Source organism: Cornus florida, unplaced genomic scaffold, assembly GCF_030987335.1.
Source record: "Cornus florida cultivar Cherokee Brave unplaced genomic scaffold, ASM3098733v1 CherokeeBrave_3.0.0_Hap2_Chr08, whole genome shotgun sequence".
Classification (NCBI taxonomy): domain Eukaryota; kingdom Viridiplantae; phylum Streptophyta; class Magnoliopsida; order Cornales; family Cornaceae; genus Cornus; species Cornus florida.
Window position 1 is genome coordinate 513,026 of NW_026775578.1, and position 13,467 is coordinate 526,492.

The following is a 13,467-nucleotide window of genomic DNA, read 5'->3' on the forward strand; positions in this document are numbered from 1 at the left end:
AAATAAATACCGGAAAATTCAAAAAAATTCGAGAAATTGCACGAACAACAAGGATCAACTAATGATCCTCCTCATTTACTCGAATAGTCCAATCATGGAGCTCATTACGTCTCCGATGTTTGGTGATAATTACGGCACTTAGACGCGTGCCATTGCCATAACTTTATGTGCCAAATACAAGGTATGTTTTGTGGATGGTATCTTGAAAATACAATTACACACCCAATGAACTCTCTTACATTCCCATGATTTGCACAAGAACTATTAATATTCGTAATTATTAATATTCGCACAATTGGAGAGATGCAATAATTTAGTTGGTTTGTAAATTCTCAACTTGGTTACAAGTGAGATTTACAGTAGTATCTAATATACTAATACTAGGAGTGTTTTTCTCAATTCAATACTCCACAAATTTATCAATTGAAATAATTGATTTCCTCTATTAAACAAGAGGACATATTTATTTTCGTTTATTTTATAAAGCTCAAATCATTGTGGAATGAGCTTAATTCCCTTATCACTATCCCATTATGCTCTTACGGAAATGGAAAAGTAGCTGCAGGATGACTCCATATGTGGTACTTCGGAATCAAATACTCTTTATGGAACCTTTTCCTAGCACAACCAAAGTATTCTCTTGTTCATCAAGAAACCAACAAAAGTTACATTTTTCTTCATCTCTAACTTCGAATGATGCGGCTCTTATTTTCACCCCCAAAACCTTGAAAGCAATTTTATTTGTGGCAGTTCGTCCCACGGCAAGCCACGCTACCATTGTGATCATTGTAACTGCAATGGTCATACTAAATACCATTATTTCAAAATCATTGGGTATCCTCTAAAAAAAACCTAATGCACCTATTAACACATCAAAATCTAAAGAAATTGATAGACTTATTAAATTATTTGTTTGACTTTTTACATATGCAAAAAAAAAAAAGGAGGAGGAAAAAATGTTTTAATCTAAAGGTTAAATGTGGAAAGCTTATGACTCTTCTTGTCAATAGCGTATGTCCGCATCTATGCGGGTGGGGTAACGTCATCACAATAGCTGATATCATGATAATTTCTCACTCATATAAAATAGTTTATTAGTCGGCTACATACCATTTTATATGATTTAATATATCTTTTAATTCAATAGTTAAGTACAAAGAGCTTGCAAATACTTTCGTAGCCCAAGTGGTAACGTTGTCCTTGAAGCCCCAGCTTCGAGTCTTAGCACCCCCTCCCACTAACTAATTACTAACCCTTTTAAATACTCTCACACCTTCACGTTTGGGCTTATTGCCCCACTTTAATAAAATAAAATGTCTAAATTACCCTTCATCTCTTAGCCCCGCCAGTATCAGTAACAATCCCATTTCCTTCTCCATCATCCACCTGATTTGTATTCCTCTCTTTCTTGTTCATCCACATGTGAGATTTAGAAATTCATGAAGGTGAGATCGCGATTATGGACGTTTCTCAGCCTCTCGGCATTCGAACTTTGCAACGGTTTCAGGAATCGGTGATGTCGACGGCCGCAGTTTCTGGTGGTTCGTACCTCCACCTCCAAAGCCAAAAAAAAAATTTGTCACTAAATACATATTGATAAATGAGCAGATTGAAGTCAAACCCATTTGATAGTAGATTCAAGTTGTCACTGAATACAAACATCTATATACTGTAAAAAGTTATATATATATAACTTTCTGTTTATATGAAGGAAAAAAATTCCAAATTGAAGGAAAGAGAAGCATTACATTCTTGCAAAAACCCTAAAGGGATTTTCTTATATCTAAAACGTTTTGATTATTTAGATTCAATAATTTATAAAAACTGTGTAAGTGTCAAAAGTGTGTTTGGATAAGTGACAGAGAGAAGTGAGTTTTCTTGTTGAAGTTTCTTTTGGAGAGCTAAGAATATGCTGGAATTTGAAGGTAGAAAGAAGTGGGTTTTCTTGTTTAAAGCCTGGATTTTTTTACAATTGTGCTTTTCTGAAGGTTTTTGTTTGTTTGGTTGCTGATAAAATGTGGTAAAGAGAGAGAAATTAAAATTTTCAAAACATGATACTATTAAAATGTTTTGAACTTGAAGAAAGGGAAACCGATTTAGCAGCGGGTTGGATCTTGGTGAGAGGTGCCAGGGTCCAGACGGTTATGCCTTAGCGGAGAACGGAGGGTGGTGTATGGGAGTAGAGGTGGGTAGAGAGAGAAAGTGGAGATATGTAATACCCCTAGTTTTCAAAAAGATAAAATGGAAATATTTTGGTTTGTTTTTCATTTTTATTTAAATTATTGGACTTATTTGTTATTTGGTTAAATTAGTTGATTTATTATTATTTGTGTGTATTTAATTTAATTGTTATATAGTGAATTGGTTTGTTTAATTGATTAAGTGTGAATTATTTGTTTTAGATTAATTGATTTATTTTAATTGTTTATTGGTTTTAATGTAATAGTTTAATTGAATTGGTGTTTTAAATTATTTATTTATTTATTTTAATTTAATTGGTTTTAACTGACGTGTCTTGTTTATGGCTTATATGGTTTATATTTTAGGGTTATTTTAATTTAAGTTAGGGTTTCATTTATTCATGGTGTAGCCGACTTGTAAATTTAATTGAATTAAACATAGGTTAAATAATAGCCTATATATATAAAACTGTATGGTCTGCTAGGGTTGGAGAAACAAAAACAAAACCCTATTCACGGAATAGTATTTTGAGAGGAAAACAGAGAGGGTTCTTGAGAGAATCTGTGAGGCTAATGGAGGAAGGATAGAGGACGAGCAGAGGAGTTGCTCGTGGGTAAGTCAAGAAGCAACAGAAGAATAGAAGGTTTATCAAAGAAGGAAAACAATCTGGGGAATTCTGAAACGTAGAGACGACGTAGAGGTTTTAATTCAAAATCTCATAGGCAAGTTTCAGACTATCTCTTTCCCCATAAACTTGTGTTCTGTGCATCTTATATAGACTCCAGGAACTTAATTAAACTATTAAAAACGGATTTTATGCATTGCTAGATGATTTCTGAAATCTGTTCTGTGTTTTTAAAGTTTAAACCCATTGTTGCTTAAACTATTCTGTTGTGAGTTTAATTTATGTTGTTTGATTTACACTGGAGTATGAGAGGTTCTAGGACTATAAGAACTTAAATAGAATCCAAAGAATGCTACAAAAGTTTGGGATATGACACTGGACTTCGCCGGAAGCGAAGAAGAACTGAATTGGTTGTTTGCATAAACTGTTTTTGTCTTCAAATTAGATTTTTGCCAAACTATTCTTAGGGAAATCAAAGGAGTTTCTAGGAGTATTGGGGCTTAAATTAAACTCTTAAAATCCTTAAGAAACTTAGGACAGATAGTTGGAACTTCTGCCGGAAGCAAAGACGAAACAGTGAAGCAGAGAGGGGTTCTCAAGGGTGAGAGCTGTAATACCCCGTAATTAATTAAAGAGTTTAGTGTATTTAAATTCAATTATGTGTGGATTCCTGTACCTATTATTGTGCATGCTTCATTGTTATATTAAGTTCATTAAATGGTGCATGTAAATTAATTGTGTATGTTAAAATAGTAAATTTATTCATTTAATTGTGCATGTATTATTATAATTAATTTTATTTGTTGATTATGTTTAATTAAGCAATATTAGTTAATTAGAATATTATATTTGTGTTATAAAGTATTATGATGATATAATATATTATTTTGTAATAACAATAATAATAATTATATTAGTTTAATAATAATAATAATAATAATAATATAATAATAATAATAAAAGTTTATTAATAATAATAATATAATAATAATAATAATAAAAGTTTATTAATAATAATAATAATAGTTATAATAATAATAATAATAGTATTAAACCAATGTCATGATGAAATTTGAGATTAGGATAGGATTGCATCAATGTTTATGGGTGGAATTGAAGCCTTATGGTTGGGAGGATGGTTAGTTGGTGAAAAAAATAAGATATTTGTAATATTTATATTATATATTTTGTATATAAATTAACTAGCTTGCCTTAGAAGAAAATAAAGGGAGTTAGAAGCAAAGTATCAATTCTAGAGAGCTATTTTATAAGAGTGAAAGGAAAAGAGAAAGAGAAAGAAGCTTGGACCGGTGTAGGCAATTTTACCCGACTACGCGCAGACCGGCGAATTTATTTTAAATCCAAAAAGGCAAGTTATTATCTACTTTTCCCCTTTGAATTAATAAATTAATTGTTTAGCTTATTTTTATGCATAGAGCCAAGGTTAGGAGGTTAATTAAATAATTAATTTTATTTTATTAAATTAATGGAATTTTAATTATATAGGATGGTATATATTTATTTAATGTCCTATGAAATTAATAATGGCTAAAAATAATTAAATAAGACTTTAGGGATTTTTCTAGAATTTTCTAGATTTTTCCGAGCATTTTCTGCAATTTTCGGCGACCTTCCGGCGAGTTTTCCGGTCGCCGGCAGTGGGGGAGACGACCGGAGTGATCCGGTGCGACGCGGCGCACCATAGGAGGGTGTACGCGCGCATCCTGGCCATTAATGGAGTCTGATTGATCCGGTGCATCGCGGTCCATGATACCGCGGTACACCCGGATCAGGGAACGTTGGATGGAGGAGATGCAGGTGGATTGATCCGGTGTGGCGCGCATGCAGGAAAGCTGATGCAGCCAACCAACCGGAGGACGCCGCGTCAGCAAGGCACCCTTAGTGCGCGCGTGGCAGCGCGTGCGCGCGCGTGGGACTCTCCAGACGCGCGTGGGAGCGCGTGCGGGCGCGTGGCTGATGCCAGACGCGCGTGGAGGCGCGTGGGAGAGTGGGGAAAGCTTGGCTGCGCGTGGGGAGGCTCTGGGAGGCGCGTGAGGGCGCGTGTGGGGTCCCTACAGCTGCTGGAAATTACCAGAATACCCCTAGGGCCTGTTTTGTAAATTCCAGAACCTTAAACTTGGATTTTTAGGTACTGTGTTGGTAATTACGGGTTTAACGGGCCACGAAATTATTATTTTAACACCCGTTACTTATTCCTATGACCGATTAATCTTTTCTAAGCATTTATTGGTTCGTTCTCAGTACGGATACTAATGTGGTTTATTTAACGACATTGTTAAATATAAATAGTGTTATTATCATATTAAATGGTATCAAACATTACTGTTAAATTAAATAAGGCCATGGTTTTAGTCAGATAAATTATCCATGATATCTTACGGGATGTTTATACTGTTAATCGTATATAAATCATGATTATTATGCTGTGTGCATTTCAGGGAATAAATGGACTGTTTATTATGTCGCATTTATATTATATGGATGTGTTGCCATATAGAACCATGTGAGCTGACTAATAAGTTTAGACTCATTTATACCTTATGCATTCGTTGCGATAGACAGATGTGTGGCTGTCGGGGTATGTGGTTTAATATTATTGGCATGTGTTGCCTAACTGACATACTCGGTATATTTATTAATATTATTGGCATGTGTTGCCTAAATTGACATTCTCGGTATATTTATTAATATTGTTGGCATGTGTTGCCTAATTTATATGCTCAGTATATTCATCAGTACTTTGCGAGGTGTTATCACTGTGTAGTTCGTTATAGTCTGTGTTGTCAGTACCGTGCACCATGTATAATAGCTGATTTCCCGGGTAGGGAAAGGCGACACTTGACCACCTAGTGTGAGTCTAAGTGATCACCGTCTATTCTGGTTGAGGTCATGTTATACATCGGATAGTTCTCGTAGGATGTATACAGATATAGTACTCATCCGATTCATAATGATTAATTTATTTGATTCTCTGATTTGGGTCATAGTAGAGAGGACTTGCTCGTGGGGTTGATCCACCATTGTTGTTATTTCAGGATACGGTCAGTATCCGTTTCAAGGCTGAGGTTAGCAGTGTGGGACCATCATCCGAACTCATCTACTCTTACGATCCAGTGCAGGGTAGAAGTTTTATGTAATACTTCAGTTTCAGTTTTTATTTACTTTTGACGTTGAACTCTCAGGGTTATATTTAGGGATCCCTGACGTAGGATTTCCAAGTTGTAATGAAGTACTGTATTAAATAAAGGATGGATGGATGTTGTATTATTTAATGTTTCTTTCCTGTCTAAATTCTTTTATTTCCATCATTTTGTATTCCATGCTTGTATATTGCCAATTGTTTTTGATATCCCTCGTTTTTCGTGTATAAGCCTGATCAACTTATGCATGGAAACTGTGGGGGTGTTACAGTTGGTATCAGAGCATTCCAGGTTCGAGTGTCTTAGGGATCTGTGATTACTATACTTCCGCGTTGTGTATTCTGATAATTAGAGCCTAAGTATTAGGGTTCTTTGTATTCTTTTAGTCGGTCCATTATAATGTACTGACGTTAGATTTTTTTTTTGAATTTAAAAGAAGGATGTCTCGGCGTGGGACAAGGAATGCGAACCGTCATCGCAGTATTTCCCCAACTCAAAATAAGAATCAGGAATTTTCTCCTCAAGTTGCTGACATCATTGCACGAGCTGTGGCAGCAGGAGTAGCATCTGCTCTACGAAACCAGCAACCTCCTCCGATAGTACCTGTTCCTGAACCAGTGGCACAGCCAATGTCATGGGACAAAGTTCGTCACTCGTTCATCCGGGGAAATCCACCGACATTTGCAGGGTCCACAGATGTCCTGTTAGCATATCAGTGGAAACAGGAGAGCGAGCGTCATCTTCGGATGGTAATCTGTACCGAAGTGCAGAAACAGATGCTGGCTACGTTTATGCTGATAGGCAATGCATTGCAGTGGTGGGAGTCTATTACTACTGTCAATGAGAGGACCAGATTGACGTATGCTGAATTTCAGACTCGCTTTGACGACAAGTATTTTCCTATGTCAGTAAGATCAGCGATGAAGACTGAATTTCTGGATCTGCAGCAGGAAGATATGACTGTGGCTGAGTATGAACAGAAGTTCATTAATTTGTCATTATTTGCACCAGAGGAGGTCAATACAGAAGAAAAGAAGCGAGACCGCTTTGTGAAGGGGTTGATATGGCCGATTAAAGTGGTGATCTTAGGTAGTCCGGCATATACTACTTATATCCAGGTGGTTAATGCCGCCTTACAGCACTGCCAGATGAGGAGTGATTACCGGAAGTCCAAGGGAGATAAGCGGACTAACCGAGACTACCAGACAGTGGAGAAAGGAAGCAACAGTGGTGCCAAGTCCAATGATCGGGGCAGATTTCAAGGACATCAACCTTGGAAGAAAAACAAAGGAAACCTAGATGTGCAGAGGGATGGAGTCCCTAATCAGGGTAGACAAGGTGGGATACCTCAGACCGGACAGGAACAGTGGTCGGGAAGTCAACAGAGGAGGCAGGCAGGTCCTTTTACGGGACGTTGTTATCACTGTAGAGAGATTGGGCATCCGGCCAAGATGTGTCCCAAAGCTAAACAGGGACAGTATGGGCAGCCGAGACCTAATCAGCCGTTACCTCTACCGGCCCCACCGATGCCACGTGGGCAAGTTCAGAATTTTCCGGCACTTCCAGCACCACCATTTCCTCCGGGACAACCTCCACAGCAATTGCATCATGGCAGAGTTTATAACTTTATGCCACATAATGCGCAGGCTCCTCTGGCTATTGAGGGTATGTTTTCTATACATGGTCGAACTGCTCGTATACTGTTTGACACTGGTGCATCACATTCTTTTGTGTCTAGATCTTTTGTTATCTTATCTGGTATGACGACTCAGTTATGTGACCAACCTCTTAATATTTATACACCATTGGGAGTTGGCGCAATTTTATGAGGGTATAGCGGTGATATCCTTATAGATATGAGCCGGCTTCGATTTCTTGCAAATTTGTTAGTGTTAGATATGCATTCGTATGATGTTATACTTGGGATGGACTGGTTATCTCAGTACCATGCTCAGGTTAACTGTTACGAAAAGTCTATTGTATTTTCCATACCAGAACAGGAGATGTATCTTCTTGTTGTACCACAACCTGATAGAGGGCCTAGCACTTATTTATTCGTTCTTGAGGAGGACTCACAGGAAGCGACTGCGGTATCTCTTGACAGCATCCCGGTAGTACAGGAATTCCAGGATGTATTCCAGGAAATTCCAGGCTTGCCACCGAGTCGAGAGATAGACTTCGTTATTGATTTAGCTGTAGGCACTACGCCTATTGCTAAGGCGCCGTACAGAATGGCACCAGTGGAGATGCGAGAGTTGAAAGATCAAATTCAACAGTTGCTCAGCCAGGGATTTATTCGCAGGAGTACTTCACCATGGGGAGCACCAGTACTGTTTGTCAAGAAGAAGGATGGATCTCTTCGTCTTTGTATTGATTACAAAGAACTGAACAAGGTCACTGTTCGCAACAAGTACCCGTTGCCCAGAATTGATGACCTGTTTGATCAGTTGAAGGGAGCTACTTACTTCTCAAAGATCGATTTGAGGTCTGGTTATCATCAGCTACGAGTCAGAGAACAAGATGTTCCAAAGACAGCATTCCTCACAAGGTACGGATCTTATGAGTTTCGTGTTATGCCTTTCGGTTTAACGAACGCTCCAGCTGTCTTTATGGACTTGATGAATAGAGTATTCAGAGAATACTTAGATCAGTTTGTCATTGTTTTCATTGATGATATTCTGGTTTACTCTAAGTCGGAGAAGGACCATGCCAGACATTTACGCACAGTATTGCAGACACTTCGAGAACATCAGTTGTTTGCGAAGTTTGAGAAGTGTGAATTTTGGCAGAAAGAGGTCAAATTTCTAGGTCATGTAGTGTCAGAAGAAGGGTTAGCAATAGATCCAGCCAAGGTTGCGGCCGTTATGGAGTGGGGACATCCTACCTCACCGACAGAGATTCGCAGTTTTCTGGGATTGGCGGGGTATTATCGCAGGTTCATCCAGGGATTTTCCAAAATTGCGGGTCCACTTACTCATCTAACTAAGAAGAATGTACCATTTGTATGGGATGATTCTTGTCAGACTGCTTTTGCTGAATTAAAGAGTAAGTTAACTTCTGCACCTGTTTTAGCCACACCTCAGAGTGGAATCGAGTATTTAGTATTTACCGACGCTTCTCTGAAGGGTTTGGGTTGTGTGTTGATACAAGAAGAGCGACCAGTTTCTTATGGGTCTAGGAAGCTTAAGCCTCATGAGCTTAATTACCCGACTCACGACCTAGAGCTCGCCGCAGTGGTTTTTGCCTTGCGTATTTGGAGACATTATCTTTTGGGGGAGACTTTTCGATTGTTTAGCGATCATAAGAGTCTACAGTATTTGTTCACACAGAGGGAACTGAATATGAGACAGCGCAGATGGTTGGAGTTCGTGAAAGACTATCACTTCTCTATACAGTATCATCCAGGGAAAGCGAATGTTGTAGCAGACGCACTCAGCCGCCGACCCTATGTCAGCCTTTCAGCTTCGTTTACAACAGAGTGGGATGCTTTGAAGACGGTTGATGAGTTAGCAAACGCTTTTATGGCATGTGTGGTAGTAACTCCTTCTATCATTCATTAGGTTATTCAAGCGCAACTCTCAGATCAACAGTGTATTGACCGGGTTTCGGAGTTAGCCTCCGGAGATGTTCCTTTTTATTCTATAGGGACTGATGGAGGATTGAGGTACAAGGGACGTTTAATTGTGCCTTTAGCTGATAATTTGAGAAATGTTGTGATGAGAGAGACACACACTTCTCAGTTCTCTGTACATCCAGGGGGAGACAAGATGTATCAGGACATGAAACGCCAGTTTTGGTGGGCCGGCATGAAAAAAAGATATAGCTATCTTTGTCTCTAAATGTAGCACCTGTCAGATGATTAAGATTGATCATCAGAGACCGCCAGGATCGTTACAGCCACTTCCCATACCAGAGTGGAAATGGGAGAGTATTTCTATGGACTTTATAGAGGGATTACCTACTTCACAGCATAATCACAACTCTATTTGGGTCATTGTTGATAGATTGACCAAGTCCGCTCACTTTCTGCCTGTTCGGTCAAACTTTACGTCAGAACAGTATGCTAAGCTGTATATTGCAGAAATGGTGAAACTTCATGGTGTACCATTGTCCATCGTATCAGATAGAGATCCGAAGTTTGTATCAGGATTTTGGAGGAGCTTTCAGCAGGCTTTGGGTACAGAACTATATCTTAGCACTGCTTATCATCCTCAAACAGATGGACAGACTGAGCGAGTTAATCAGATTTTAGAAGACATGTTGCGGGCATGTGTTCTTGATTTTAAGGGCAATTGGGAGGAATATTTGCCGCTTTCAGAGTTTGCTTATAACAATAGTTATCAGAAAACTATTGGTATGGCACCATTTGAGGCTTTGTACGGTAGACCGTGTAGGTCTCCTGTCTGTTGGCTTGGAGTTGGTGAGAACAACTTTCTGGGTCCTGAATTTATTAAGGACACGTCAGAAAAGATCGCTATCATTAGGGATCGGATGCGTACAGCTCAAAGCAGACAGAAAAGTTATGCTGACCGTCGAACTCGTGCTTTGGAGTTTAAGGTTGGTGATCAGGTTTTGCTTAAGGTTTCTCCTATGAAGGGAGTAATGCGATTTGGGTCAAAGGGTAAGTTATCGCCTCGTTTTGTGGGTCCTTTTATGATTACAGATCGGATTGGGGCAGTAGCTTATCGTCTGGCTCTACCAGATAATCTTCATAGGGTACATAATGTTTTTCATGTATCTATGCTGCGAAAATTTCTACGGGACGAAGATCGATATCAACACATTGATGTGGGTGAGATTGAGTTGCAACCTGATGCAACCTATTTGGAACAACCTTACTGTATTCTCGATCGTAGGAATCAGATACTGCGCACGAAGACTATTCCATTAGTACGTGTACAGTGGAGTCATCATAGTGCTACAGAGTCTACGTGGGAACGGGAAGATATTATCCGTGCCAAGTATCCAGAGCTCTTTAATACAGGTATGTAGTGAATTTCGGGGACGAAATTCCGTTATTAGGGGGGGAGAATGTAAGACCCCGTAATTAATTAAAGAGTTTAGTGTATTTAAATTCAATTATGTGTGGATTCCTGTACCTATTATTGTGCATGCTTCATTGTTATATTAAGTTCATTAAATGGTGCATGTAAATTAATTGTGTATGTTAAAATAGTAAATTTATTCATTTAATTGTGCATGTATTATTATAATTAATTTTATTTGTTGATTATGTTTAATTAAGCAATATTAGTTAATTAGAATATTATATTTGTGTTATAAAGTATTATGATGATATAATATATTATTTTGTAATAACAATAATAATAATTATATTAGTTTAATAATAATAATAATAATAATATAATAATAATAATAATAATAAAAGTTTATTAATAATAATAATATAATAATAATAATAATAAAAGTTTATTAATAATAATAATAATAGTTATAATAATAATAATAATAGTATTAAACCAATGTCATGATGAAATTTGAGATTAGGATAGGATTGCATCAATGTTTATGGGTGGAATTGAAGCCTTATGGTTGGGAGGATGGTTAGTTGGTGAAAAAAATAAGATATTTGTAATATTTATATTATATATTTTGTATATAAATTAACTAGCTTGCCTTAGAAGAAAATAAAGGGAGTTAGAAGCAAAGTATCAATTCTAGAGAGCTATTTTATAAGAGTGAAAGGAAAAGAGAAAGAGAAAGAAGCTTGGACCGGTGTAGGCAATTTTACCCGACTACGCGCAGACCGGCGGATTTATTTTAAATCCAAAAAGGCAAGTTATTATCTACTTTTCCCCTTTGAATTAATAAATTAATTGTTTAGCTTATTTTTATGCATAGAGCCAAGGTTAGGAGGTTAATTAAATAATTAATTTTATTTTATTAAATTAATGGAATTTTAATTATATAGGATGGTATATATTTATTTAATGTCCTATGAAATTAATAATGGCTAAAAATAATTAAATAAGACTTTAGGGATTTTTCTAGAATTTTCTAGATTTTTCCGAGCATTTTCTGCAATTTCCGGCGACCTTCCGGCGAGTTTTCCGGTCGCCGGCAGTGGGGGAGACGACCGGAGTGATCCGGTGCGACGCGGCGCACCATAGGAGGGTGTACGCGCGCATCCTGGCCATTAATGGAGTCTGATTGATCCGGTGCATCGCGGTCCATGATACCGCGGTACACCCGGATCAGGGAACGTTGGATGGAGGAGATGCAGGTGGATTGATCCGGTGTGGCGCGCATGCAGGAAAGCTGATGCAGCCAACCAACCGGAGGACGCCGCGTCAGCAAGGCACCCTTAGTGCGCGCGTGGGACTCTCCAGACGCGCGTGGGAGCGCGTGCGGGCGCGTGGCTGATGCCAGACGCGCGTGGAGGCGCGTGGGAGAGTGGGGAAAGCTTGGCTGCGCGTGGGGAGGCTCTGGGAGGCGCATGAGGGCGCGTGTGGGGTCCCTACAGCTGCTGGAAATTACCAGAATACCCCTAGGGCCTGTTTTGTAAATTCCAGAACCTTAAACTTGGATTTTTAGGTACTGTGTTGGTAATTACGGGTTTAACGGGCCACAAAATTATTATTTTAACACCCGTTACTTATTCCTATGACCGATTAATCTTTTCTAAGCATTTATTGGTTCGTTCTCAGTACGGATACTAATGTGGTTTATTTAACGACATTGTTAAATATAAATAGTGTTATTATCATATTAAATGGTATCAAACATTACTGTTAAATTAAATAAGGCCATGGTTTTAGTCAGATAAATTATCCATGATATCTTACGGGATGTTTATACTGTTAATCGTATATAAATCATGATTATTATGCTGTGTGCATTTCAGGGAATAAATGGACTGTTTATTATGTCGCATTTATATTATATGGATGTGTTGCCATATAGAACCATGTGAGCTGACTAATAAGTTTAGACTCATTTATACCTTATGCATTCGTTGTGATAGACAGATGTGTGGCTGTCGGGGTATGTGGTTTAATATTATTGGCATGTGTTGCCTAACTGACATACTCGGTATATTTATTAATATTATTGGCATGTGTTGCCTAAATTGACATTCTCGGTATATTTATTAATATTGTTGGCATGTGTTGCCTAATTTATATGCTCAGTATATTCATCAGTACTTTGCGAGGTGTTATCACTGTGTAGTTCGTTATAGTCTGTGTTGTCAGTACCGTGCACCATGTATAATAGCTGATTTCCCGGGTAGGGAAAGGCGACACTTGACCACCTAGTGTGAGTCTAAGTGATCACCGTCTATTCTGGTTGAGGTCATGTTATACATCGGATAGTTCCCGTAGGATGTATACAGATATAGTACTCATCCGATTCATAATGATTAATTTATTTGATTCTCTGATTTGGGTCATAGTAGAGAGGACTTGCTCGTGGGGTTGACCCACCATTGTTGTTATTTCAGGATACGGTCAGTATCCGTTTCAAGGCTGAGGTTAGCAG